Source organism: Mustela nigripes, chromosome 12, assembly GCF_022355385.1.
Source record: "Mustela nigripes isolate SB6536 chromosome 12, MUSNIG.SB6536, whole genome shotgun sequence".
Classification (NCBI taxonomy): Eukaryota; Metazoa; Chordata; class Mammalia; order Carnivora; family Mustelidae; genus Mustela; species Mustela nigripes.
In genome coordinates this window covers 112074545-112100605 of record NC_081568.1, presented here as the reverse complement: position 1 = coordinate 112100605, position 26061 = coordinate 112074545, and the positions used below count along the sequence as shown (strand labels likewise).

The following is a 26061-nucleotide window of genomic DNA, read 5'->3' as shown; positions in this document are numbered from 1 at the left end:
CTGGACACTTCTCCGGCTGCCCTATGCTCACTATAAATTTTTTCTCTCTTGAATTTCAATAATTCAATAATTTAATAATTTCAATAAATTAGATTATAATATATAATATATAAATATAATTATATATAATATAAAATATATTATAATATAATTTGATAATTAATATAATTTAATAATTGAAATTAAATAATTTAATAATTTCATTAATTTCAAAAAATTAGATTATAATATGGTCATAACAAAACATATCCCTACAAATTAATTTATTTACACATTCAATGAATATTTTACCTTAAAACTCATCCATGTCCCTTGTACAATATACCATACTATATAATTTAAGCATTTATTTCCTTTATTCTCTCATATCTCATTAGAAATAAAATGCAGGAATATGTCACTGTTGTCACCACTATCCTCAATTCCTGAAAAAAGTACCTAAGACATAAACATGTCCTAATTATTTGATAAATGAATGAATGCATTCACCCAAAACATATCTTAAATGGCAATATGAATTCCATCTGATACCAACCCAGCCATTTTTGGATTGCATCATCCTTTTCACCTACTTAAAGTGAGTTAACCCTGTTTAATGTACAATTTCCCCTTCTTTTTCCTGCACCATCAATGTATTACACTATCAAATTCTTCCCACCCACTTACAGTTATGCATTAATATCTATCAACTTGGAAAAAAAAACCTTGATACCATAGCTCCCTCCAGCTGTATCTCCACTCGTCTGCTCTCTTTACATGAAATCTTCTTTAAAATTTGTCTCTACTTCCTGAAGCCACTTCTTCCCTCTCTATTATTTCTTGACACACATGCCTAAAACTCTAATTGCTTTTATTAATGTCTCCAGTGATCTCCATGTTGTCAAAGCCAATGGCCAGTATGGTTTTAAAACATTTTCTTCACTTGATTCTTGAGATACCATTTGCCTTTCATTCTCCTCCTCTCCGACTGGTAGGTACTTATCCTTCTAAGCTTGAATCATGGGTTATGTCCCAGGGTTGTCTTCAACACTCTGCTTCCATCCACTATTGGCACTTACCATCTAGGTAATCTCACTCAATAGCTTTAGATATCATCTATATGTCAATGGCTCTAAATTTAATCGCTATCACTATCCTCTCTCTTAAACTTCAGTCTCATATATCTAAAGCCTACTTCACATGTTCACTTGAATGCCTGAAAGACATCTTAAATTTAGCATTCTCAAATGCAAACTCTTGGCTCCTCGTCCACCCCCAAAATCTATACTTCTCCTAGGGTTCATTTCAATAAAGTGCACCTCCATTATTTCAGTTGTTTATGTCAAAAAACTTAGTGTCATCATAGGCTCCTCTCTTTCTCTCACACTCCACATTCAATCCATCAGTAAATCCCACAAGACCTACCTTCAATATATATTCTTAACCAACTACTTCTTAATACTTCTAACACCATAGTTGAAATCACTAACATCTGTCACCTATACTACTGCAATGGGCTTCTGAATGAGTCTCTGTGTTTCTTTTTCTTAAGATTTTATTTATTTACTTATTTGAGAGAGAGAGAAAAAGAGAGAGAGTGGGGAGAGGGGTAGAGGGAAAAAGAGAGAATCCCAGGAAGATTCTGTGTGATGAGTGCAGAGCCCAGTGCAGGGTTCAATCTCGGGACCCAGAGATCATGACCTGAGCCAAAATCAAGAATCAGACACCTAACAAACTGAGCCACCAGATGCCCAAGTCTCTATATTTCTAACCATGCCACTCTTTCAGTCTCTTCTCAATACAGTATTCAATAATATTTATAAAACATAAATCATGTCAAGAGGACCTAGGTGGCTCAGTTGGTTAAGTGTTGCTTTCAGCTCAAGGTATGATCCCAGGGTCCTCGGATAGAGCCCCACATCAGGCTCCCTGCTCAGCTGGGAGTCTGCTTCTCCCTCAGCCCTTCCTCCAACTCATGCTCATTCTCTCTTTTTCTCAAATAAATAAACAAAATCTTAAGGGGAAAAAAAAATCATAAAATAGATCATGTCAAAACTCTGTTGACAACAAACAATTTGTTTCTGAAATCACTCAGAATGAGATCCAAAGTCTTAACCACAGCATACAAGACCCAAATCATCTCCTCTGACCTACTACACAAATTCTCAATCATTCTCTAATTCTATGAATTATGATACAGCTAACATTAGGCTCCTGAATAGTCCTCAAATATTTCAAGTACCACCCCCCTGCCTCATTGCAATCATATTTTCCTTTGCCTAAAAGATGCTCCCTCAAAATGTCTAGCTGGGTTTCTCCATCATGTCCTCAAGTTCTTTACTCAAATTAGATACTAGGTGAGAAGATTTCATTGACCATTCCATACAAAATAATGTCTTATCCCCATAACTCTATATATCCTTATCCTTCCTTCATAACATTCATCACTAACTAACATATATTATTTGTTTATTGACTTTTTCCTCTGTTTTAGATCATGAGGTCCAAGAAAGCAGAAACATTAAATATTGTATGTACTGCTATATACCAGTCTTGGGACAGTTCCTGGTACATAATTGATGCTTAATAAGTATCTATTGAACCAGCTGAATGACTCTATTAACTATGAAAATATAAGGTAAGGAGAAATCAGAAAAAGTTATATTAGGACCTTCCATGGTCAAATAAAGTAGAAAAACACAGGCTTAAATAAAATTAGCTTCTCTGACTAGAGGGCTTCTGGAAAGGGAAATAAGATAAAGTATAGTATATGCCTAATGTATGAAATTAGGAAAACCTTTATAAGGGAGATTCCATGAGACTATCTACCTTCTGGGGAACACACTGGAGAAATGCTGCCAAATTGAAACTGCGTAGAATAAAATATATTTTGCAAAATAGTTTTATTAATGAATTGATTGTAGACTAGTATTTTGAGCCAGTTAGATATGGCAAAGAATTTTTTTTTAATTAAAATATTTTGTTTATTTATTTGACAGAGAGAGAGCTAGAAAGAGAGGGAACACAAGCAGGGGGAGTTGAAGAAGGAGAAGCAGGTTCCCTGCTGAGCAAGAAGCCTTATGCGGGGCTGGATCCCAGGACCCTGAGACCATGACCCAAGCAGAAGGCAAACACTTAACAATTGAGCCACCCAGGCACCCTGGCACCAGAATTTGTACAAAATAATTTATCCAGTGAAAAATATTTCCTTTAAAAAAGAGGAAAGAAAAAGAAAAATATTTCATTTTAATTCTATAGGTGTAGAAAAAGTATTTTTAAGCTCCTAAGATGAGAAATTTAGAAAAGAGTGAGCTACTATGTGAGGCGAACTTAAGTTACTCAATTTATAAACTCCTTTATTTCATTTCATAGAAACTCTATAAGATATGTATTGGTATCTTTCCTTTTTATATGAAGGAAACAGAACCTAGGGTGTTTAAGTGACTTACTCAAAAAGTTAATGATAGAACCAGAGTTTGAACCTAAGGCATTCCAGTGCCCCAAATCCCAGAATTTTTTCTTCCTCCCTTCCCTTCTTTCTCCCTTCCTTCTTTTACTTCTTTCTCATTCATGATGTTTCTCCAAAATTCAAAATCGACCAAAAATCACCAGCCTCCCCCTACAAAAGTTAGATTTTTCAATTATGGGAGAAATACTCTATTCTGGAAATCAACAAATTTTGTACAGGTCCCATGAAAAAATGGGTCCCATTTTGCATTACAGTGATCCATTATTTTATATGGACCACCCTGCACTTCCTATATGCTCCCCAGGCTCTTTTTATTTCATGGGAGCAAAAATTTATTCTCTTAAAACAAAAGTTTCATTTTAAAAGAAAATTAATTATTATTTAAAGGGTAGTTTAAATGTCATTTCAAATCATACCTTATTTCTGTACATCCAAGGGATTCTGCATAGGATGTAGACTATTTTAAAATGGTCATATTTTTTTCCCCCAATCCCTGTTTCCATCAGTTGTGTGGTAAGCAGGAAAGCATAGACTTCATGCAGATGGCCTCAGTTACCACTTGAGACCAGTATTTTTCATTCTCATTTATAACCACACAAGGAGTTATTCAAATTTGGAAGGTATGGCTGATTAAGAACTTATATAAACTCAAACAAATTGCTCAAAAGAAGAAACAAAATTAATCCCTTCTCATGCCTTTACTTTTCTCAGTTAGCCTTAAAACTGATTATGATTTTGCTATTTCATGACAAATAGCCCTCTGCCTTGAATACATGTTCTCTCCCCTAAGCTGAGTTCTAAAATATTTACTGCTGTATTAAATTACTGCTGTATTAAATTTTGACTGTACAAGTTTGACTTAATAACACTTACCACCTAGCAAACTGACAAATCTAAATGTTATTAGGATAAATGATGGTATGACAACTTTGTGGACCCATTCTCTAGAAAATTTCAATTTTCATTTCATCTTACATCAATTCAGATCAATGTTTCTATTTAGAATTTTAAATCCACAAATATTAAATTCATTCATCAGTAATCAGAAAATGTAAATTTAAATAATAATAAGATACCATTTTATGTAAGGTAATGAAAGTGTTAACTCGTGCCAATGTGGTAATCATTTTCCAATATACAAGTATATCAAATCAATACAACACACAGCTTAAACTTTCACAATGGGGGTGCCTGGATGGTTCAGTTGTTAGGCTTCTGTCTTCAGCTCAGGTCATGATCCCAGGGTCCTAGGATGGAGCCCCACATCAGGCTCCCTGCTCAGCAAGAAGCCTGCTTCTCCCTCTCCCACTCCCCTGCCTGCTTATGCTCCCTCTCTCTCTCTGTCAAATAGATTAATAAAAAGTCTTTTTAAAAAATTAAAAAATAAACTTATACAATGTTATATGTCAATTATATCTCAATAAACCGGGGTTGGGGGAGGGAATGACATACCAGGATTCAGTTGTTGTTAAGAGCCCTCTTCTGGTTTACAAGCAGCCAGCATCTAGCTGTGTGCTCACATGATCTCTTTGTTCTCCAGGGAAGAACAAGAGGTCTTTTACCTCTTCCTCTTTCTAAAAGGGCACTAATCCCATAATGAGGACCCCACCCTCATTAATTAATCTAACCTAAACTACCTCCAAAGGCCCCACCTCCCAACATCATCACATTGGAGGTAAGGTCTTCAACATACAATTTGAAAGGAAAGGGGACACAAACATTCAGGCCGTAACATTGGTAAAGGACAACTTTCAAATATATGTCCATAGAGACGTGAACATGCATAACCCCGGTCGTACTACTTGTACTACCAATACAGATTTAGCTATATAGAAGTCTTTCTTTAAAAAAATAGTACTGAGTGAAAAAGAAAGGTAAAAAATGATAGATGTATTGATGTAACTAAGGTTAAACACTTCAAAACAAAAAAGCTTAAGTTATTTATGGTACATATAGATACGTGAGATAAAAATGAACTAAAAAGATACACACCAGGTTCATAAAAGAATGAGACTGACACTGGTAATTAACGGAGAACAGAGATGACAAAATTTTAACTATTGTCAGTTATAAAAATGGGTATTCTACTAGTCTATGTATTTTTCTGAAATAGTTACATTTTTTTAAATTTTAAAACAAATTATTAGAATCCTACATCCTACCTCCTAACTACAATTGGGTTCAGGAGGTTGGAGTAGTTCATCTTGTCTTCATCATGGTTATGATAAATGGGGCATATATTTGCAGAATAACCACAATTTTTTAACAGGACTGGTAATCATACATTGGATATTCCAATGAAATATTTACCCAATTTTGATGTCAATAAGACATTTGTATATATCGAACTTGTGAAAATGTATATTTTAATATGCTAAGGCCACTAGTTGGCATTAGTAACGTATCACATGATTGAATTAATTGCAATATGGGTAAGAAGTAGTGTAATCACATCCAATACTGAGAAACCTAGGAAAGTTTCTAGTGTTACTGGAATATGGAAAGTATTGTTAGAGACAATGAAGCCATGAATTCTAAACCCAAACTAACAATGAATTTAGCCATTTGGGTTTCAAAACAAGATTGAGATCAGGAATATTTTGCAGAAAACATATGCAGAATAAGGGAGGAAATAGAAAAATATGGATGCATGTGGAGAAATAATGCTCCTCTCTAAAAACTCCAACTAAGCTGGTGGTAAATATATTGAACCTATGTTTCTCTAAGCAACATACTTGGAGGATCTAATGTCAAAAAATTTTAGATTCAGATAATAGTGGCCATTGACAGTTTATTGAGCTTATATGTGTTATATGTGTTATATGGTCATTCACTTTTGGAGGGTTGTATGTTCTAAAGATATGTCCTTGCCAAAACTATGACTGCATTGGCTTAGGCCCCATCATTTGTTACTTGCTTAAGGTCTCAATTTACTGCCCTCCTCCAGTTTCTAGCCTCTTTTTAATTGTCCACTCTAACACCGTATCTCTGATATAAAATTCTGATCATGTCAGTCCCTAATTAAAAACTTGCAAAACAAAACCAAAGCCTGCAATAAGTTAGTACTTTGGGCTTGGAGAAATTTCCTCTAAGAATAGTTGAATAAAAATAGCAAGATACAGGGGTGGCTCAGGCAGTTAAGGGTCTGACTCCAGTTCAGGTCACGATCCCACAGTCCTGGGATTAAGTCCTGCATCAGGCTCCCTGCTCAGTGGGGAGTCTGCCTCTCCATCTCCATTAGCCTTTCCCTCAGATCATCCTCTCTCTCTCTCAAGTAAATAAATAAAATCTTTTTTTAAAAAAAGAACACAAGATACAGAAAAATGTGCAAAGTATTCTTTCATAAAGCAAACAATTACCAAAAAAGCTATGTGTGGAAACTGGATGTATGTATCATATACTGTATACTTGAATATGATTATATGATGGTGGAGAAAACAAGAGTTACAAAATAAGTGTTAACATGAGTTGGGGAGGGAAAGATATGGATTAGGAGAGAGGAGTTGGAGGGGGACCAAGTTGAAAAAGGAAAAGGAAAAAAACAGTATGTATATGATCACCTTTATATATATTGATATATGCTATATGTATAATTTTTAAAGATTTTTTTTTAATTTTAGAGAGAGTGAGAGAGTGAGTGGGAGGAGGGGCAGAGGGAGAGAATCACAAGCAGACTCCCCATGACCTGAGCTGAAACCAAGAGTTGGTCACTCAACCAACTGGGCCACCCAGGCACCCCAATGTGTGCAATATTTTAAAATAAGCATTTAAAAAGCAAAACAATGATTATAACTTGTCATTATCTGCAGGAAGAGCTGAAACTCTGACATATAACAGAGTCTTTCCAGTCCTCAAATTCAAATCTCACAATCACACCAACCTCTGTCCCAGTTGCTCTTCTTCTTCAATGTTCCCACACCACACCATCTGAACTCTCCCTGTCTTACAAACCACCATGTATCTGGAATTCCCTCCCTTCCTGTCTCCCTATGGAAACCCTATCATTATTCAAGATCCATTTCAAAGGTCCCATGTGAAGCTTTCCTTAACTTCACATACTCCTCTTCTGTGCTCCCTTAGGGTTTTGTAGATCCTTCTATCGTGATGCTGAATTGTATTGTGATTACTGTTGGACATATTTCATCATGTAAGTCTCCCACTAGATAGCTAATTACACGAGTAAAAGAACCATATGTTTAGTCTTTGCACATCCAGCATCTAGGATCATACCAGCATTTAGGAAATGGTAGGCAATTTTTGTTGAATTAACTGATTTCTATGTGCTTTTATGTCTTTAAAATGATAGTCAACATTGTTAGCTTTCTCTATGCCAAGTTTAAGCATTTAAATCCCTGCAAGCAAATCAGTTTTATTCTGGTTAGTTGTCATGGTTTATATACATCTTATACTTGTCTGTGTAACAGGGTATTGGGGGCAGGGGGAATCCCTTCTATCTAAGTTTTGGGGAGGCCATCCCAAATTAAGACCAAAACAATAGGTGGCATTTCTTCCACATTCCAAATTAAGGTTCTAGATCTCCTATACAAGACTTGAGAGGGGGTGGACTACAACCTCTTAGTGATTCACATCTTCCTCAAGCGTCTCAAAGAATTAAAAATGAGGAAACTAGAAGGGACAAAAGAATTTCTCTGAAGAAAGTTGTTGAAGGCTATAGCAATTTTCCATCTCCCTCACCTATAAGAGAGGATTTGAGACCACTTCTCGGAGAGGTTGATATTTATTCCTTAAAGTCTGGAGGACAGAGAAGACAAGTATTTGGTCCACCCTTGAGAAATGTCAGGCAAAAGACTCCTTGGAGCTGTCTGCTTGGTGGCAAACCAAAGAGATATGGCTGTACCCAGAGCCAGCTGTATTCCTCACAATAGGGCAGAGTTTCATGTTTCTGGGGACCAAAGATGGGGCCTTTGGATGGGAGCTGGAGATAAGTGGTTCTTTTGAAACGATTTTTTTGTAGGGATGAAGCACGCTTAGTATAGAAAAGCTGTGAAATCCTAATTGATGCCAAAGTTGAGAAACCGTTAAAGCATTCAAGCCGAGGAGAGGTGATTGCATGATTCTTTTTATTTTTTTTTTTAAGATCTTATTTATTTATTTGTTTGAGAGAGAGAGAGAGAGCACGCGAACACAAGCAGGCAGAGTGGCAGGCAGAGGCAGAGAGAGAAGCAGGCTCCCTGAAGAGCAAGGAGCCCAATGTGGGACTTGATCCCAGGACCCTCGGATCATGACCTGAGCCGAAGGCAGAGGCTTAACCCACTGAGCCACCCAGGCATCCCTGATTGCATGATTCTTGAGGAAGAACCTCTGAGGAACTCACAGCCTGGAGTGCTCCCCCACCACAAGCCAACACAGAATGCCAGCATACCTGGCCCATGCCTCTCCTCTCCCCACACACCCAACAAGGAAAGGTGAAATTTCAGGGCTGGTCGTTAGGGAGATGCCAGGATATCTCCTCATCTGCAGCAGTCCCCAAATGGGGAAGTTTTTAACTTTACATGAAATTAGAGGTTTACTTTCCTGAAATGGGATTGTTACTATGACTACATGTAACAAGACTACTTCTTTTATCATATAAAAGTGAACGCAAAAGCTATGGAACGCACCTAAAATTTCAACCAGAGTTTGGAAAAAGAGTTAATCCTAGGAAGGTTTGAACTTAACATGTTCTAGTTATTCAAACAAACTTGTTGTGCACTGTTATTTTACCCAACAGGAATGGAATGAAAAATATTTATTAATTTGTATCAATTTATTGCCACTGCAGAGGGAAAGAAGCCTCAAGTGCATGTTTGGCTCAGAGAGAAATATTGGATCATTATTATTCTAAAGGCTGATGTTAGGGTAAATTGTCAAAGATATACAAAATATCCTCTTAATGTCATGATTAAAACTCACAATGAAATCACCGCAGCAATTCTAACACAAAAAGTTTATCTTCACAATAAATTCTATTCATACAATAAGATACTCGCCAATTCCAATGGAATAATTAGGACAATACTTTTAGAAATTTTGTTATTTTTTTTTTCTGCCATACTAATTTACTGCATGTCAGGTATGATAGTAGGCACTGGAGAAACAAAGCTGAAGAAGACCACATCCTTGTTACTGAGCAGTTCACAGCTAAGAAGAAAGGCAAACACATAGACAAAAAAACACCAGCAATGGCACTAATGAAGGCCTTTGTCAGGTCGCTTGAGCGCCACCAGGCTTCCTGCCTCTAGACTCATGTCCTCATGCCCATCTACAGTGATTTCTAAAATAAATCTAATATGATCATGGCACACACCTACATTGAATGCTCTACTAGGTTCTAGTAAGTTTCAATGTTAAATTCAAGTAACTTAATCTGGGACAATCTTTATGATCTGCCTCCTAGCTACTTCTTCATTCTCCTTTTTAAATTCTCCTCTTTTGTTAACCTTATGCTCCAGTGCCTCAAATTCTACCACATTGTTTCATGCCTCTGAGCTTTTAACCATGCCTAGAATGCCTTCGCCATCTCATTTGCCTGCAAAACTTATTCTTTGAATCCTTGCTAAGACATTCACTTCTGTGAGTCCACCCCTTTTTTCCTGAACTCATCACATCCTTATTCATATCAATTCCATTTCTTAGCCATACGTCTGTAGTGACACATATGGTATTGGCCTACAAATATTTACTCAGATGCTCCTCTCTACCTCTAAACTATTAAGCACCTGGTAGGGTGACTAGAAATTAGAGTCAACGAGAAAATGAAATAACTGAACCAAAGTTGAATTTGTTTCGGTTGTAGGATAATATTTATTGACCACGATGAGGGGTCATTTCTTGGGACTCAAATGGTAAGTTGCTAAAGGCTGTAATAATTGATTCAGAAGAAAATACAGATGAGGCAGATTGGAAGAGAGTCGGCTGAGTTGCCTCTGTGAATCAGGCCCAGGATTTATGAGGTAGAAAATGAGGAGTCCTCAGAGGTTCAGAGGGTTAAGTCCTATAAGGACTTGGGTGTTGGAAGAAACAATTAGCTAACACGACTGAGAAATCAAACAAGAAATCCCTGCAGCGGGGTATGATGTTCATTTGAACTTTGTCAACACTTCAGATTCCATCTGTTTTTTCATGTGGTTTCCATGCTCCTCTATCTTTCCCTAAAGGCATACTCATGCTTAGAGAACCTGTAATAAAAAGATTAGATAAACAATAACAATGAATGCTTTCTCCTTATTGGAAATTCACACAATTTATACAAATGTATAAATGTCAGGAAGAATCATTAACCAAATACGACCCCGCCCAGTTACTTGGTATCTTTCTTTTCTCACTTGATTATTTTTTTTAAAGAACAAAGACTAAAGCCTTGGCACTTCCTCCATAATTTTTATTATTCCTGAATATGACTGAACAGGAAATATTTTAATTAGTTCTTCTATAACACCACAATCACATCTTCGTTTTTAACATCCATCATTGCTACTAATGGTACCCCATCTTCACCACTACCACTATCATTAAATTGAATCTTCTTAAGACCTGTTTATCTGAGAGATCAACTTAGGTTGGCTCAGATACATCCTCCTTAGTTTTTACAGTTCACATGCACCACAAGAAATATAGTCCATCTGGATACAAATTGTGATCTTGGCTTGACGTCTCCCAAGAAACAAACTACTGAACAACCCATTCCAAACTTACTGAGAGACTTAAGCCTAACTGTATAGTTTCTGACCATTCACTCCTTCAACAAACTCTTAGTGAGCTTCTACTGAGAGTAGATTCTACAATACACATTGTAAATATTAATATACAAAGAACGCATATTACCTTCAGGGAGCTCCAATGAATTCACAGACAATGACAAATATCTGAGGTAGGTGCTATGTTGGAAGATGCTACAGATATGAGGGGATGCTCCAAGGATGACTCCCCAGGAGGCATCCCAGAAGAGGTCAAACTTAAGTAAGTTTTGAAGGATGGGTAAGAGTTATGCCAAGGCCCCACAATGGGGAAGGGAAATCCACGCGGCAGGAAACACGGATATTAGAGCCTGAAAACATGAGCCTGGTGGTGTTTATAGAAAACTTCAGGCTTTTGATGTAGCTGCAGTATGGAGCGTGCATGAAGGTATAGAGAGAAATGAAGCTGGACAAGCAGGCAGGCCTTGATGGTCAACAGCCTCTTAAACCAGATTTAGATTTTTACCCTGAAGGTCATGAGAAGTCAATTCAGAAATTTTGCCAGGTGAGTGGCTGGATCAGATAAGGTTTGTAGAAAAGTCATTCTGGCCCAAGTGTAAAGGACACAGCAGAAGGAGTTGAGGGGTTATCATATAGGTTCAGGTGAGATAGGGAATCTTGAGAAATGAGCCTGCTTGGGAGGGAAGACATCAGGACCAGTTTGGGGCAAGCTGGGACAGCCGCTAAAAAATCCAGTAGATCATACTTCTTGGTTTCTTTAGTTACATAGTTTATCCTGCTACCCAGCCATAATTTCAGTCTAAACTACATGCCCTCACTGCAAGTAGTAAACCAGCCAGTGCACTGTAAACCTGATGCTAACTCAAGACTTCCCATTTGGTAGTTTGGTAGTAACATACCTGGCTGATGGAGTTTGCACTGTGCTTGAAATATCCACACTGCAAAACCTGCTTTTGGAATTTCAATCATTTTTTATTTAGCCTTGAATCACAGCAGAAAAACTGCATCCTAGTTGTCTTGCTTCCTGGGAAGTTTGGTAGGAGACCAAAAAAAAAAAAAAAAAAAGTCCGGGAAATCTTTTCCTATGGCTATGTTTATGGGCCGGTACTCTGCAGGGCATAATAAGGTAAGGGCAGGAGAAGGGGTGGAAAAGAATTTTCTCTTTTGGGCATACCCAGATGTGAAGGAATGCAGTCCCTGGTGTTTGGGGTCGGTATGCCACATATAGAAAATTAATAGGCAGCTACACAACTTTGAAAATTGTATCATGAAGTCTTTTGCCATGATTTCTTATGGGAAAATTATTTTTGATAAATGCACTTTTGGATTGCTCATGTTTCTCTAATAATAATTCCATCACATATGTCAAGGAGTTACTATATATGTGTCTGGAAATAAGAAAAAAAAAAAGATCTAAGCCAGAGATATTCTATTATAATTTAAAAAGAAAAAGTAACAGACATTCTTTTTATCCCATACTCTGACTTTCTGCATGTGAAAAAAGCATTGTCTCTAACTCCATCTTAAGGGTGAATGACCAAAATAAATCAATTTGATGTGAATGCCAAACAGCTTAAATAATGGGTTCTAATAACTAAACAAGCATGCTTGGGTTTTTATTTAATGATGAAAAGCCAACTGTCACAACATTTTCTTATGTCAATTGATGCAAAAAGTTTAGTAATTCAGAAACTTTATAAATTCCAATTTCCAAATCAATTTTGGGAAGTTTTAAGTATGATTAACTCTAAAACTTGTGATTCCCTCCCCAAAAGGAAATATTCCATTAGCTCCTGATTCAACAAATTTAAAATGGTAAGATTTTATAAGTCTAAGAGTCAACTCAGAATATTAAAGACTGAATTAATAAAACTATACTAACCACTAGTTCATTAAAAGTTTAAATTTCTAAATATATATTATGCAAAAATTAGTGAATATTTATGATGACTTCAAGTGGTATACTAGGAAAATGTTCAGTATTGCTTTCTGTTCATAAAATTCCAAAATGTAAATGCATTTTATATCTTCATAAAATCACCTTATATAAAAGGCCAATATGCAGTAACACAAGAAATCAGCATATTTTCTACCCCTTGATAGTAGTGACTGGAAATAGAATTCTTGGGAAAAAAAATTAAATAACATAAAACCAGCTTCTTAGTTAGCAACTTTGGAGTTTCCTGGTCTGTTATGTGGTTGGACTATTGCTGGCTTGTCTGAGCTGGGTTGACCACCCATCTAGCACTCAATCCACATGCCCAGTCTTGTGGGTGTCTTTCTGTTCACATGTTTTTAAAGCCATGTTTGGTTTTTCACTGACCTCCTGTTATGGTGACCTTTAAAGCAAAAATATTACTACTCCCCCCATGTGTGATGTTGTAAATGTGAATTAAGTATTGGGCAGATGGGGAAAAAAAAAGACTAAAAATCCATGTAGGAGGCCAAACAAACTAGGGAAAAAATGCAAAAATTCAAATTGCAAACTTCTGAGAAATTCCTAGGAGCTTCACACCATTTCCACATATTGAAAAGAATGTACTAGGAAGTTTTACAAAACCAAGACTGATAGAAATAAATAGATGAAACAGGGAAATTTAATTCATCTGTTAAAAACACAAAAAGACAATGTTTTAAAAGTACATTTTATGTTCAGTTACAACAGAGCCTATATGTATGATGTATCCGAGTGGTGCTACATGGCTTCTCAGGGCAACTGAGGTGTGGTTCCCTGCTTTACAAACGACATATGGAATCATAGGAAGAGGCTCAGGAGCCATCTCTTCCCAAGGAGGCTTGAGGAAGAAAATCAAGTGGGATTTCTGATCTACCACCACCATATATTCTTCAGTTCAAACAGTGCTGCTCTTAGCTCTTTACAGGGGCCATCGTTTGAACAAAGTGTTTCAGGGTGTTGTAAGAAAAAGTCCATACTTACTAATCTAGTCTGGAACTCTGAAAGACAAATTTACTGAAAGAAATAGAGTAGCAGATTTTAGAGTAGAATCCCTTTCTCCTAACTGCTCCTCCAGGTTTTGTTTCTCTACTTCATGGTACTCAAACGAATTCAGCAAGAAATATGAAGAGATCATCACAACATAGTATAGTTAAGCAATAGCCTATCTTCCCTCTTAGATATTCTATTCTTTTTGTTGGCTTAGACTTCTAATTGTTTTATTTTGAAACTCTGAGGCAAATTTGTTGGTTTTTTTGTGTGTGTGTGTTTTTTTTTTTAATTTACTTTGAGACTTGTAGCTGACATGACTAGTTACTTACTCAATTACATTTACTCTTTATTCCTTACTAACAAACCAATTTAGTTGGGGGTTCCAACAGTGATCACCTAAAAAGCTCTATTTCCCAGTCTCCATCACAGGTAGGTGGCCATATGACTAAGTTCTGCCAATAAAAGGTAAGCAAATGCTACTGGGTGGGGCTGCTTGGGTTAGTACACACATTTTTCCTTTCCCTTCACATATTCTTTCTGCCTAACGTGGTCATGTTTGTATAGAACATCCTCTGTTACAACAGCAGAGCAGAAGGATCCTAAGGCATGGGTGACAACATGGAACTAACAACACACAAGCCCTGGAACTTTGGGCGTTCCTCTCAGTTGGTTACTGTTAATCACAGTCCTACCTATAGTACAAAAATTACAACTCTATACCTTGGACAAAAATATATGGTAAAAATTCTTCAATTTCCCCCACAGCTTAAAAATAGCATAAATAACAGCACCCCAAATGTGTGAAGTTTTCTCAATAGAAATTTATCATTTGTTAGTAGTGACAGAATCTTCTACTCTCACTTTTTTTTTTTAAAGATTTTATTTATTTATTTGACAGCCAGAGAGAGATCACAAGTAGGAAGAGAGGCAGGCAAAGAGAGAGGTGGAAGCAAGTTCCCCACTGAGAAGATAGCCCCATGCGGGGCTCAATCCCAGGACCCTGAGATCATGACCTGAGCTGGAGGCAGACGCTTTACCCACTGAGCCACCCAGGCACCCCTTCTACTGTCATTTTTAAAAAGAATCTCAAATTCTGAATATGATAGGGCCACAACATTTGCCTGGTATGCAGAAAAATGCCTTTGTGGACAATTGCTGTGAAAACAAATCTCTGTGCAGTGAAACGGATTTTAATCAGATTCTATGAAGGGAAAAATCTGTACTAGTCTAATATTCTGATTTATAAATTGTATCTAAAAAGAAATGCAGTTTTATTCTTTTCCCAAAGATAATATCCATTTATTAATAGCAAACATTGTAAGGGTTTGTTCCCTTATCTTAATTAAATATATAAATCACATAGCATAAGAGACCTGAAGAAGTTTTTTATACGTTTAAGCTTTTTTCCAGTTTTATTGAGAAATAATTGATCTACACCACTGTGTAAGTCTAAGGTTTGATTTACATGTATCATGAAATGATTGCCACAATACATTCAGCTAATGTCCATCATTTCATACAAATACAATAAAAAGAAAAGAAAAAAAAATTCCTTGTGATGATAACTCTTAGGATTTACTCCCTTAACAACTTTTCTGTACATCCTACAGCAGTGTTAGCTATAGTCACCATGCCTAGTGCTTATTTATGTTTTTAAGTGGAGTTTGTACCTTTTGACCACCTTCTTTCAACTTCCTCTCCCCCCACCCCGCCTCTAACAACAACCACAAATCTGATCTCTTTTTCTATGAGTTTGGTGGGGGTTTTTTTATTTTTGTTTTTTAGATTCCACATATAAGTGAGATCATAAGGTATTTGTCTTTCTTTCTCTGACTTACTTCACTTAGCATAATGCCTTTAAGGTTCATCCATGTTAAGGATTGCAAATGGCAGGATTTCCTCTTTTTATGACTTAATAATATTCCATTTTATGTATATATGATATATATATGTACATATGTATATGATATATATATGCATATATATATATCATAATCTGAAGAAATTTTGATGATACACTATCCCATCCTTTTTTTTTTTTTTTTAAAGATTTTATTTATTTATTTGACTGAGAGAGATTACAAGTAGGTAGAGAGGCATGCAGAGAGAGAGGAGGAAGCAGGCTCCCTGCCGAGCAGAGAGCCCGATGCGGGACTCGATCCCAGGACCCTGAGATCATGACCTGAGCTGAAGGCAGCGGCTTAACCCACTGAGCCACCCAGGCACCCCCCATCCTTTCTTTTTCAATGGAAAAGACAAAAACAAAGAAAGGCAAGAGAAGCTAACATGATACTCCTAAATTATTCACTATTCATTGGATTCTTTCTCAAATAAAACAACTTTACTAAGTAATAGAAGAAGAAAGGACTTCTACTTCCTTAAAGAAGGTAAACTTTCTTTACCTTTTATCTTGACCTCACCGCTCCAGGGAGGATGCCCTTCCTTCCCCCACATAACTCCCTCCTTCCTTTAACCTGGCTAACTGCCAATCGGCCTCTAAGACCCAGGCATGGTCTCATCCAGAAAGCTGTCCCTGACTACCCCACCCGCCACCATGCTCAACTCCTGGCCAGGTGGGGCGTTTCTTCTCTCTGCTGACTGCACACTGTGCCTACCACTGTCACCTCACTTCCCTCAGATCCTAGCGATCCAGGTATCTCTTTTCGTTCCCAAAAGAAAGTGAACTCCCCAAGAACAAGGGCCAAATCTGTATGCTCCCACATGCAGCATGGAATCTGACAGGATAAACTTTCCCTAATACCTTCCTTTTAGAAAAAACATGCCAGTGAACCCTAGTACAAGGACGACAAATGCTGAATCAGTGAAATCTTACTCAGCTCTTTCATGCTTTTGAAACCCTCTCGCCTGTTGACTTCCATCCTGTAGTCAAACAGATGCCCATGAAGTTCAGGGGACGTGGCTCCAAAAGATCAAAAGAAATGGAAAAGTTATAAACAACCCATTTTAACGTATGGTAGGACAATACAAAGTACATGGTGTTGTCTTGGGGTAGGGCATAAGAATTTAATAATAAGGAGCAAGTGGGGTGGTTAAATAAACAGAACACACTCGATAAAATCACTTGTGCAAGTGTCTGGTTACTCAGATTTGGTTTCCAAGCACACCATGAAAGATACGGCTTTTTAAATTAATAGGTTAATCTAGGCTTACGAAAGGAAGACACAGTGGAAAAAGCATTGATGCAAAATGCAGCAGGAAATCATCTCTTGGAGGAAGCATATTTCCTAGAACAGAGATAAGGGAAACTAGAATGTTCCAAATGATATTCGTAAGGTAACATATTAAATTTGTTATTTACCACATCAACTATAATTTAGTTGAAGAGATTTCTAAATGAGAGTTTGCTGGTAATTTTCCCCACCTCTTTCTTAATGATGCTCTTTTTCCATTCATCATATTTTAAATGATTCTATAAATAGTTTTTTATGTTAAAAAATAGTTTTCTCTTTAAAACAGAGTATTAAAAGGGGGACCTATATAAAATATCCTACAGAGCGAAATATTAGGAAATAATATAACCAAATTATTGATATAGTCATTTTAATTGCTACCTTGTTATCTGTGACCTAGTTTGCTTAGTGGTTTTTATGGAGCCTGATTCTCTGATTTACTGAAGAATGTTAGATTTAGAATGGGTGTTAAGAATATTTTGATCTCTCTTTCAGTTCTATTGGACTGACATGATTTCTGTAAAAACAAATCAGTCCAGTAAAATTCATTTTTCTAGACAGCAAGTTTTTATTAAATTGGACTTAATAAATAGGGAATGCAATTTTTCTATAATTATTATTCCCTATAGAATATGTATATGAAGGCAGACAAGAGAGAAAATTATCTATCATAGTCCCTTGGAAATGTATTGCAATCATCAAACAAAATTAACCTAAAGTCCACTGTTCTCTTTACAGACTAAAAGCAAGCCTAAGAACATTTGCAGCTGGGATTAGGCTGAAGGTCTTACCTTAGTTTTCTACTCCGTATAGCAGATCTTCAGTCTGCAAAGTTTTCTTGAAAACACTCATCTCTGTGAGTCATCCCATGTAACGAAACCACAAAACGGCATTCATTTGTGATTTGCTCATTCCCGATACAAACACTCCATTCCCCGAATATGCAAAGGTCTAGAGAAAAACTGTATAGAATCATGAAATAACGGCAGGTATGTTGAAAAGCTTTCTCATGAGCTACAGTGAGAACAGTAATAATTAATGACAGAAAGAGAGAGAAAAGACAAAAAAAAGAGTGTTGTGAGACCCACACAGGCAGAGGCACCCACACACATACGTGCCCGGTGGCATACCTATGATACAAAGATTCTCAACACAGTGTCCTAGATCAGGCCCCTGACTCGATGGTCAATTCTTAGAGATGACTGCTTGTCTCTCTAGGAAGCATGAACACTAGGTCTGAGGTATGGACCCATTCCTCAATATTTTGTTTCTCTGTGCCAAGATATCTGTATGGGCACCATGCACGAACCTATTAATGAGATTAGAAGGATAAAGAAGGATAAAGTAAAAAACTGAGCCAGATCATCAGAGGCTTGTACCAAATACCATAACCAAAGACCATCATAAAAAATAAGCTGTATAAATGGTGACATTGTTTTCATCACTTCTGAGTAACCGGTCTATGAGATGAATGGGTGTTCTAGTTTCTTTCTTCAGCTTGGCAACCAGGAAATCAGTCATCATTGTCATTAAATTCACATCTAGTCTCACTGTGTTTTCTTTCTTACCCTGGTCTTCCCTTTGGCTATGTGATATATTTTTTAATGGATTTAAGTTACTTTTACTTACTTTATTATATTTTGTTTGTGACTCATTTGATTCTTCAGTAAAACTAGAAAGGGAAGAATGAGGAGGAGGCAAGGAGTAAGGGGAGAAAAGAAAAAGAGGAGTAAATGTGTGTTCTGGACTATGGAGTTCAGTCAGGCCCATGTTGAAATTCCACTACTTCCCAGTTTTTTTGCTTTGGGCAAATCACCTAACTTAAAATTCAACTTCTTTTAAAATTTAACTTTTTAACTTCTCTGACTTCAAATTCATCTAAAACAGGGCGCCTGGGTGGCTCAGTGGGTTAAGCCGCTGCCTTCGGCTCAGGTCATGATCTCAGGGTCCTGGGATCGAGTCCCGCATCGGGCTCTCTGCTCAGCGGGGAGCCTGCTTCCTCCTCTCTCTCTCTGCCTGCCTCTCTGCCTACTTGTGATCTCTCTCTGTCGAATAAATAAATAAATTCTTTAAAAAAAAATTCATCTAAAACAGAGGGATCTTAGTACTTACCTCAATGGAGAAAATACAATAGGAGATCAATATCTAAACCCCTGTGTGGGTGTGTATGTATATACGTGTGTGTAATATAGATGACACTGTGCATATAGATAAATCTCATATATATATAATGAAACACACAAACATATTTATAAATACACACACACACACATCTTCACAGACACACTTACCTACAACCTCTCCCTCTCCCTTCCCCTGCCCCAGTAAAAACAGACACACAAAGCTAATTACGATCTACAGATGATATTGGAAGCAAGTCTAGGAAATAAGCCATTTTATTAAAGCAGAGTTTGTATAATCCTTGTATTAAAGAGAAGCCTAAAAGAAATTGCTCTCTTTGGTTCCCCCACCTGCCCGTCTGCTACAACAATCATCGCCACGGCACACAGTTCTCACCACTGACCTATTGCAGACAGTTAATCAAGAACAGAGAGAGCAGCTTTCACAGTACAAGTAGGTACTTGTTCTCAACTTTTTAAAGTTCATAATTCAGTCTTACTGTCATTTCTTTCCTCCTGCCGGTACTTTTATGAAAGGTAAAGCTGAACAGAAAGAAAACCAGAGTCATTAACTGTTTGAAACTTTAATGTGCTACCAAACCAGAATTAGATGTGATAATGAAGTTTCCACTGCTGAAAGCAGACTTTGCTAACTGATGTATGTAGTGAGAAGGTGGCCACATAACCAATGAAAATTTAAAAACATGCTCATTTTTTATAATTCTCATTCATTTTTTTTGTGTGTGTTCGTTTAAACTGGCCAAATACCAAATTAGACTTCAGTTAAGATACTTTTTAAAAGGAGATTTAGTAAAGTCCTCCTTGTTTCTTTTTTAAAATATATGCTCTACATTTATAGTATAAAATGTTGATCAAGTAACCTTATATCTAGGGACGTGAAGAACATGTAGATGGGTCAAGATTTATGGTGTAACATTGCTCGACTTTATTCAAACAGCCATGCAATTGGTCAGAAGAGCCATCAAAGTCACCAGAATCCCGGCACAGAGAATGGTTCGCCCTCTGAATACTCTAAGACTCTGAATACTCTAAAGCCTAAGACTCCCCAGTCTGGCATTCCAGGTACATCTAAATAAGATTGTGATTTACATTGCTAACAACTTCAATTTCAGTTTTCTGTGCTCAGTGTTGTGAAAATGGATCATGAGTTGTCACTCAGACACAGCACATTTCTTTTCTACCTATTTGTGTTTGCACATACTGTTCTCTCGTCCTAAACTGCCTCTCCTTGCCCATGCCCCCAGAACCCTGTGTGCTGCTCCGGCTCAGGCATCTCTCACAGATCACCATCTGTTGAAATCAGACCCACTTAAAGTTCACTTAAACTGCCCTTTTCTCAAGAAATTATTCCTTCCTGCCCACCCCAAACTGACCCAATCTCTTCCTCTTATTCATCCAGGATCAATTTGCTTTAACTCTTGTATGTCATTTTTCAAGGGTTTTGGCACAGAAGAGCTCATTTACCGTATGACGAGAGAATCAGTGAATTATAGGTTATATTGCACTCTCATGTACCCCTAACCTTCTACTCCTCTTTAGCCTATAAGCTTCTTAAGGGCAAAGATGGAGTTGGTGGGAGGAGGGTGCTTATTAATCTTTATAACCTTTAAATTACCTAATAGGTTCGTTGACCGTAATGAACACTTGATAAATATTTCTTGAATTGCATGATTAAACTGGGTCGACTGGGCTGGGTTTAGTTAGAAGTGCCTCGGGATTGCCCCTTGATTTATCAGGATCAGCGCTAGTGATGCAAGAGGTAATTTTCTTTGCTGAATCATAACTGAGTTTATATCACACTAAGATTTGGAAGGTACCATTTTTCAAATTAAATATAAAAACAATAACCTTTCTGTTTGTAACATTTTAAGTTCTCCTGGCTTCTTTCAGGCATGGGGGCATTTCTGTAAGGTGTTGACCTAAATTTCTTCTGACCTAATTTCCTTGTTGCAAAAGGAATTCGGTGCAGCCAGCCCCCACTGCGGAAAGGTTTTGTTCTATATCACTGTCACATTTCAATGACAAATGGAATGAACTTTGTTAGTCCTTTTGAGATTTCAGAATAGCTCAGGATATTCCCCTCTAAAATCTAAGAGGATTTCAAGTGATTTGTCCTGCAGGCTACGGAGTGTAAAGGACCTCTCTTTGTCCTGTGCATTCCCCTAAGCAGTCAGCCTTCTCCCCATGGAAGTACCAGTAACTATACACACATGTTTTTATTGCACAGCGGCTGGAAAGAAGGTTGTGATGAACCGGAGAAGAATGGAAGTGGCAAAAACAGCCCACTGGGCTCTCAAATCAAAACAAAAACAGAGAAGTGTTTCTCAGCACTGATCAACTGTACTCTGGTTCTAGTCCCACACATTCAGAAGAAAAACCAAACTAACCCCTACTCCCACAATAGGGAAAAATAGATACCCTCCTAACGATACAAATAAGCCAAAGACAAACAAACAAAAACCAGAAAAAAACACTTTTTCCCAATACAGAGTGAGCATATGTATATACTTGTGTATATATGTAGTTGAGGAGTAAGCCAGTGGGAGAATAGGATTTGGCTTAGTTCGGTAGCTATATGAGTCAAAAGACAGTAAGAATATAATAAGAAAATTCTTTTCAGTTTTTAAAAGAAAAGAAAAGAAAGTCTTCTATTAAGAATAGCTTCCTGGTAGAAGCATATACTTCCAAGTGGAAGAGCTTAAGAATATAATAAGAAAATTCTTTTCAGTTTTTAAAAGAAAAGAAAAGAAAGTCTTCTATTAAGAATAGCTTCCTGGTAGAAGCATATACTTCCAAGTGGAAGAGCTTCTTCCGGATGCTGTTATTAACCAATGACAGTTATCTGAATCGTGTATTCACCCGCAGCTTCCAGGTGAAACAGACTGATTTGAAGATTCAGAATTTTACTAATCATTTAAGTAATATATATAGTACATGTGCCTTAAGATGCTTAAGATTACTGGAATTCTCTCACAGAGATCATAAATTACAACTCGAAAATGATCCATTATTTCCATTTGGTAGCAAGACTCCTGGAAGGCCTTAAGGTGCCACACCCTGCCAGTTGGTGATGTGGTCAGCACACAATGTGGAGGAGGTCACAGAGACCAGCTGTCCCAGTAACTTAGCCCAGCGTACGTGGTAACATGAAAGAGAATAAAAGGAGGAAAAAAATCTGACAAACGAAAGCAAGAGAGTCCCTTTCAAAAGAGAAAAGATGTAAGAAAAGCAGTAGAGGATAAAGAAGTACAGGAGGGAGGAAAAAGTTGTTTCTAACAAAAGACCAAGAGGAAAGTAAGTCTGAAGAAGAAAGGGAAATTCAGCCACTCAAAAAAAAAAAAAAAAAAAGGCTGAATATCTTTAAGGAACTCTCTAAAATGAAAAAAAAAATCACAATTTTTTTTCACAAGAGTGAAAGATGCGTCTATAGATGACAGGTTATATATAAAGAAAGCAGCCAATTGAGAGCCTCAGTCAACAAGTATTTGTTACTAAGAACCTTCTGGGCCAGACCCCTTCTGGGTGCTGGTGAGGTCATGGTGACCAAAACAGGCAAACCCACTACCAATACGTTATCTCACCAAGACTGTGCTCTACCCAATGGCCAGAAAAAACCTGATTATTTAAAGTTGCATTTCTTTTGTTATGGCCCGGTACACAGTACTAAACCAAGAGCAGAGAGATGAGAGAGAGAAGATGCAAGAAGATAATAAGACAATTTGGTTGGTTTTTGAGCAAAGAGAACTAGTATATTATACAGATCGAACAGAATAGATTCTCTCCTGAGAGCTCTCACCTGAATCCCTAAATAGATGATCTACTAAAGGAAAAAAAGAGGGAAGTCTTTTGTGAAATCAAAGGAAATTATTATTCTGGGAGGTGGTTTTGGCAAAAGAATTTCTTGGCATATTTCTGTGACTTATAAAAGATTTCCTAGTGCAAAGTAAAATTTGAAAAGTTAAATTCCCCACTAGGAAATTATCTCAGCAGATGCCATTACAAAATGGCACAGGACAAGTTGTACATAAAATAAAGACCTTGCCTGAGTCTTTTGAATCTCTTTGATATATTCTCTAAGGACTAGAATGATCTCTAAACCTTGATTTGTGTAGGATGAAGGAAAACTTTTTTTTTCAATATTGATTTATTTATTTGAGAGAGAGAGAGAGAGGGAGAGAGCGTGTCGCACACACACGCACAAGCAAGGGGGCGAGGGGGCAGAGGGAGAGGGAGAGAAGCATACTCCCTGAGCGTAGAGCCCAATGTGGAGCTCCATCTCAAGGCCCAGGGATCATGACCTGAGCCCAAACCAAGAGTCAGATGCTTAACTGACCAAGCCACCCAGGCGCTCCTGAAGTAAAGCTTCTAATAACCAATTTACTTGGTAACCCAAAAATACACGTCAACTCACACGTAAGCTCTGTGGTGAACTTAAAAGTTGTTTCTTCTACCGAGAACTAGCTTTCCATGATTGTCACTCATGGAATCTGTTCAAGGAGCAAAGGACCTCAGGCTGTTAGGGTATATTGACCTAGCATGGCATCCTGGCCCCACTGCCCGCTGCTCCTGCTGCCATCCATACACACCTGCTTCTCCAGAGTCTTCTATCAAACACATGGAAAGAACAACTTCTGAAATCCATTTCTAAGTTACCAGGAACAAGGATGACAATTTGAAGGAAAAGCTGGGTCAAATTTAGCTCTTCATAAAATTGGCTGGGCCTGCCTCTGCTCAGGGGAAAGCCTTGCTGAATCTCCACTTTCAGAAGCCACACTAGATTGAACAATCAGACTGTTTGAAAAACCCATCATCCCACAAGGATCTGTGAAGTGTTGAGCGTCTAGAGCACGGGTGTTCTGAATAAAAGGATTTTGCCAGGAGTTTTGAGATCAGAGATCCATGATTAACTCCGACTGCCTGGATCAATAAAGATTGTTTTCCTTTGAAACAGAGCACCTATAAAATTATGTAATTTGAGGTATAGGAAAATCATTGCCGAATGAGCAAAGAGTACTTTGCTGCCCACAGAATCCATTTGGTAATAATTTCAGCATGAAAAGTAAGACCATTATTTTGATAGGACAAATGCACTTGAAAGTCACGAAAGATTATATCGGTTAAAAAATTTTATTTGCATAAAATACGTTTTCAGCACAAACTCACTCAGGTGTAGCACTAGTCACACCAGAAATGCAATTCAGTGTGAGCTGTTTCCTAAAGGAAAAGTACATGTGAGAAATTAGATTATTTTGTCTAGCACAGCTGCTGCTAGTACTGCAAAAGAAGAGATGCAGCTGATGACAAGGTAGAATGGAACTTGGCACCTCCGCTGGCATCCAGCCAAGAACACAGAATGTTTTAGCCGGTCTATGGCATGTGATCCATTTCTTAATTGTTGATAACATATAATTAGGACAATCTAAGCCTAGTTTAATGAATGCAATAAGTTAAACTTCACCGCTTGACTATACTTGGATAGACTTTGTTAGTCTTGGAGCATGGAATTGCAGAGTCACATTTTATAAACAGTACAAAATGGAATCTTCCCTTTACAAACTATCAGCCTAAAATTATGGCCGACATCCTAACCCACAGTATAAATTCTGTGCACTGTATAAATGTCAACTGATATTCATGGCCAATGTGTCCAAAATAAATTTTCCCCTTGAAGATTTTAAAGGTAAGATTTATGTGAAGAAATTGGTCACATATTTAAAAATGACAGACTACACGTTCTGCTAATCAGTTATCAGCCTGATTTATTTTGACAGACTTCCTTCTAAGATGATCTGAGCTCAGTCTAGTGTACTACATGTTTTTTTAAAATGCAATGATTTTCTTGAAAATAATGAATTATTAACTTTTTATTAAAATAGACTCATTGCAGTCACCTTTACACATCCCCTATTACTTATGAGGTTTTGTGAATACATTGTCATTTTAAAGCATGCAAAAGACCTGTACCTACAACATAAATAAATTCAGCTGAATTTTTCCTATCTCTGGTAAAAGACTCATTTTTTTCCCTAAGGGGTTAAAAGTCTTACCTTAGATATAAAATAATGCGAGGAGTGAAAAGTTTTTTTTTAAATGCATTTTAGCTTTCAATCAAAAAAAAAATTTTTTTTTAAGGGAAGCTCTGTTTATCCACAGCATGCATGCTTTCTCTGATTGTTTTTTCCCCCCATCTTTAAAGTTGTTCTAATGTTATCAGAATTGATTTTTAGTCTCAGTCATCCCAAAGGAACTGTCTTGAGTGAAGCTCTTATCAGGGAACTGTAATGAAGAATCAGCTTGCAAAGCTGTTACTATGGTGCTCACATATCTGAAGAAATTTTTAGTGGAAATAAAATTCCAAAGCACTAAATTTAGAGGTATTTCATTTCCTAGTAAGAGGTATAAAAATAGTACTACTAGATACAATTTAAATTCCAAGGGGGAGATATTTATTTCTGTACAATCTTCAACTATGTACATTCTAGAAAGCCAGTTTCTTTCCACGGGCCTTGAGACAAATTAAAAATCATGTTAACTAATTCCCTCTTAGGCCACATAAAGGATGATATGTTAAAAAAAAAAAAAAGGAGATTTTAGACAACCTGTGGAATGGGAAAAAAGTATCTGCAAACTGTATATG

The 26061-nt window shown here is 37.1% G+C and overlaps 1 long non-coding RNA gene across 4 annotated transcripts in view; it reads right to left on the bottom strand.

Moving 5' to 3' along the window:
• Positions 1-26061, bottom strand: part of LOC132028794 (uncharacterized) — a 322140-nt gene that overhangs the window by 235110 nt on the left and 60969 nt on the right. The window contains exon 4 of one of the 4 annotated variants that reach the window (XR_009407557.1): positions 18522-18592. The exons of the other annotated variants lie outside the window; for them this stretch is intronic. This is a non-coding gene — a long non-coding RNA (uncharacterized LOC132028794). Of the gene's footprint in view, positions 1-18521; positions 18593-26061 lie in introns of those variants that run through there. 4 annotated transcript variants of the gene reach the window in all.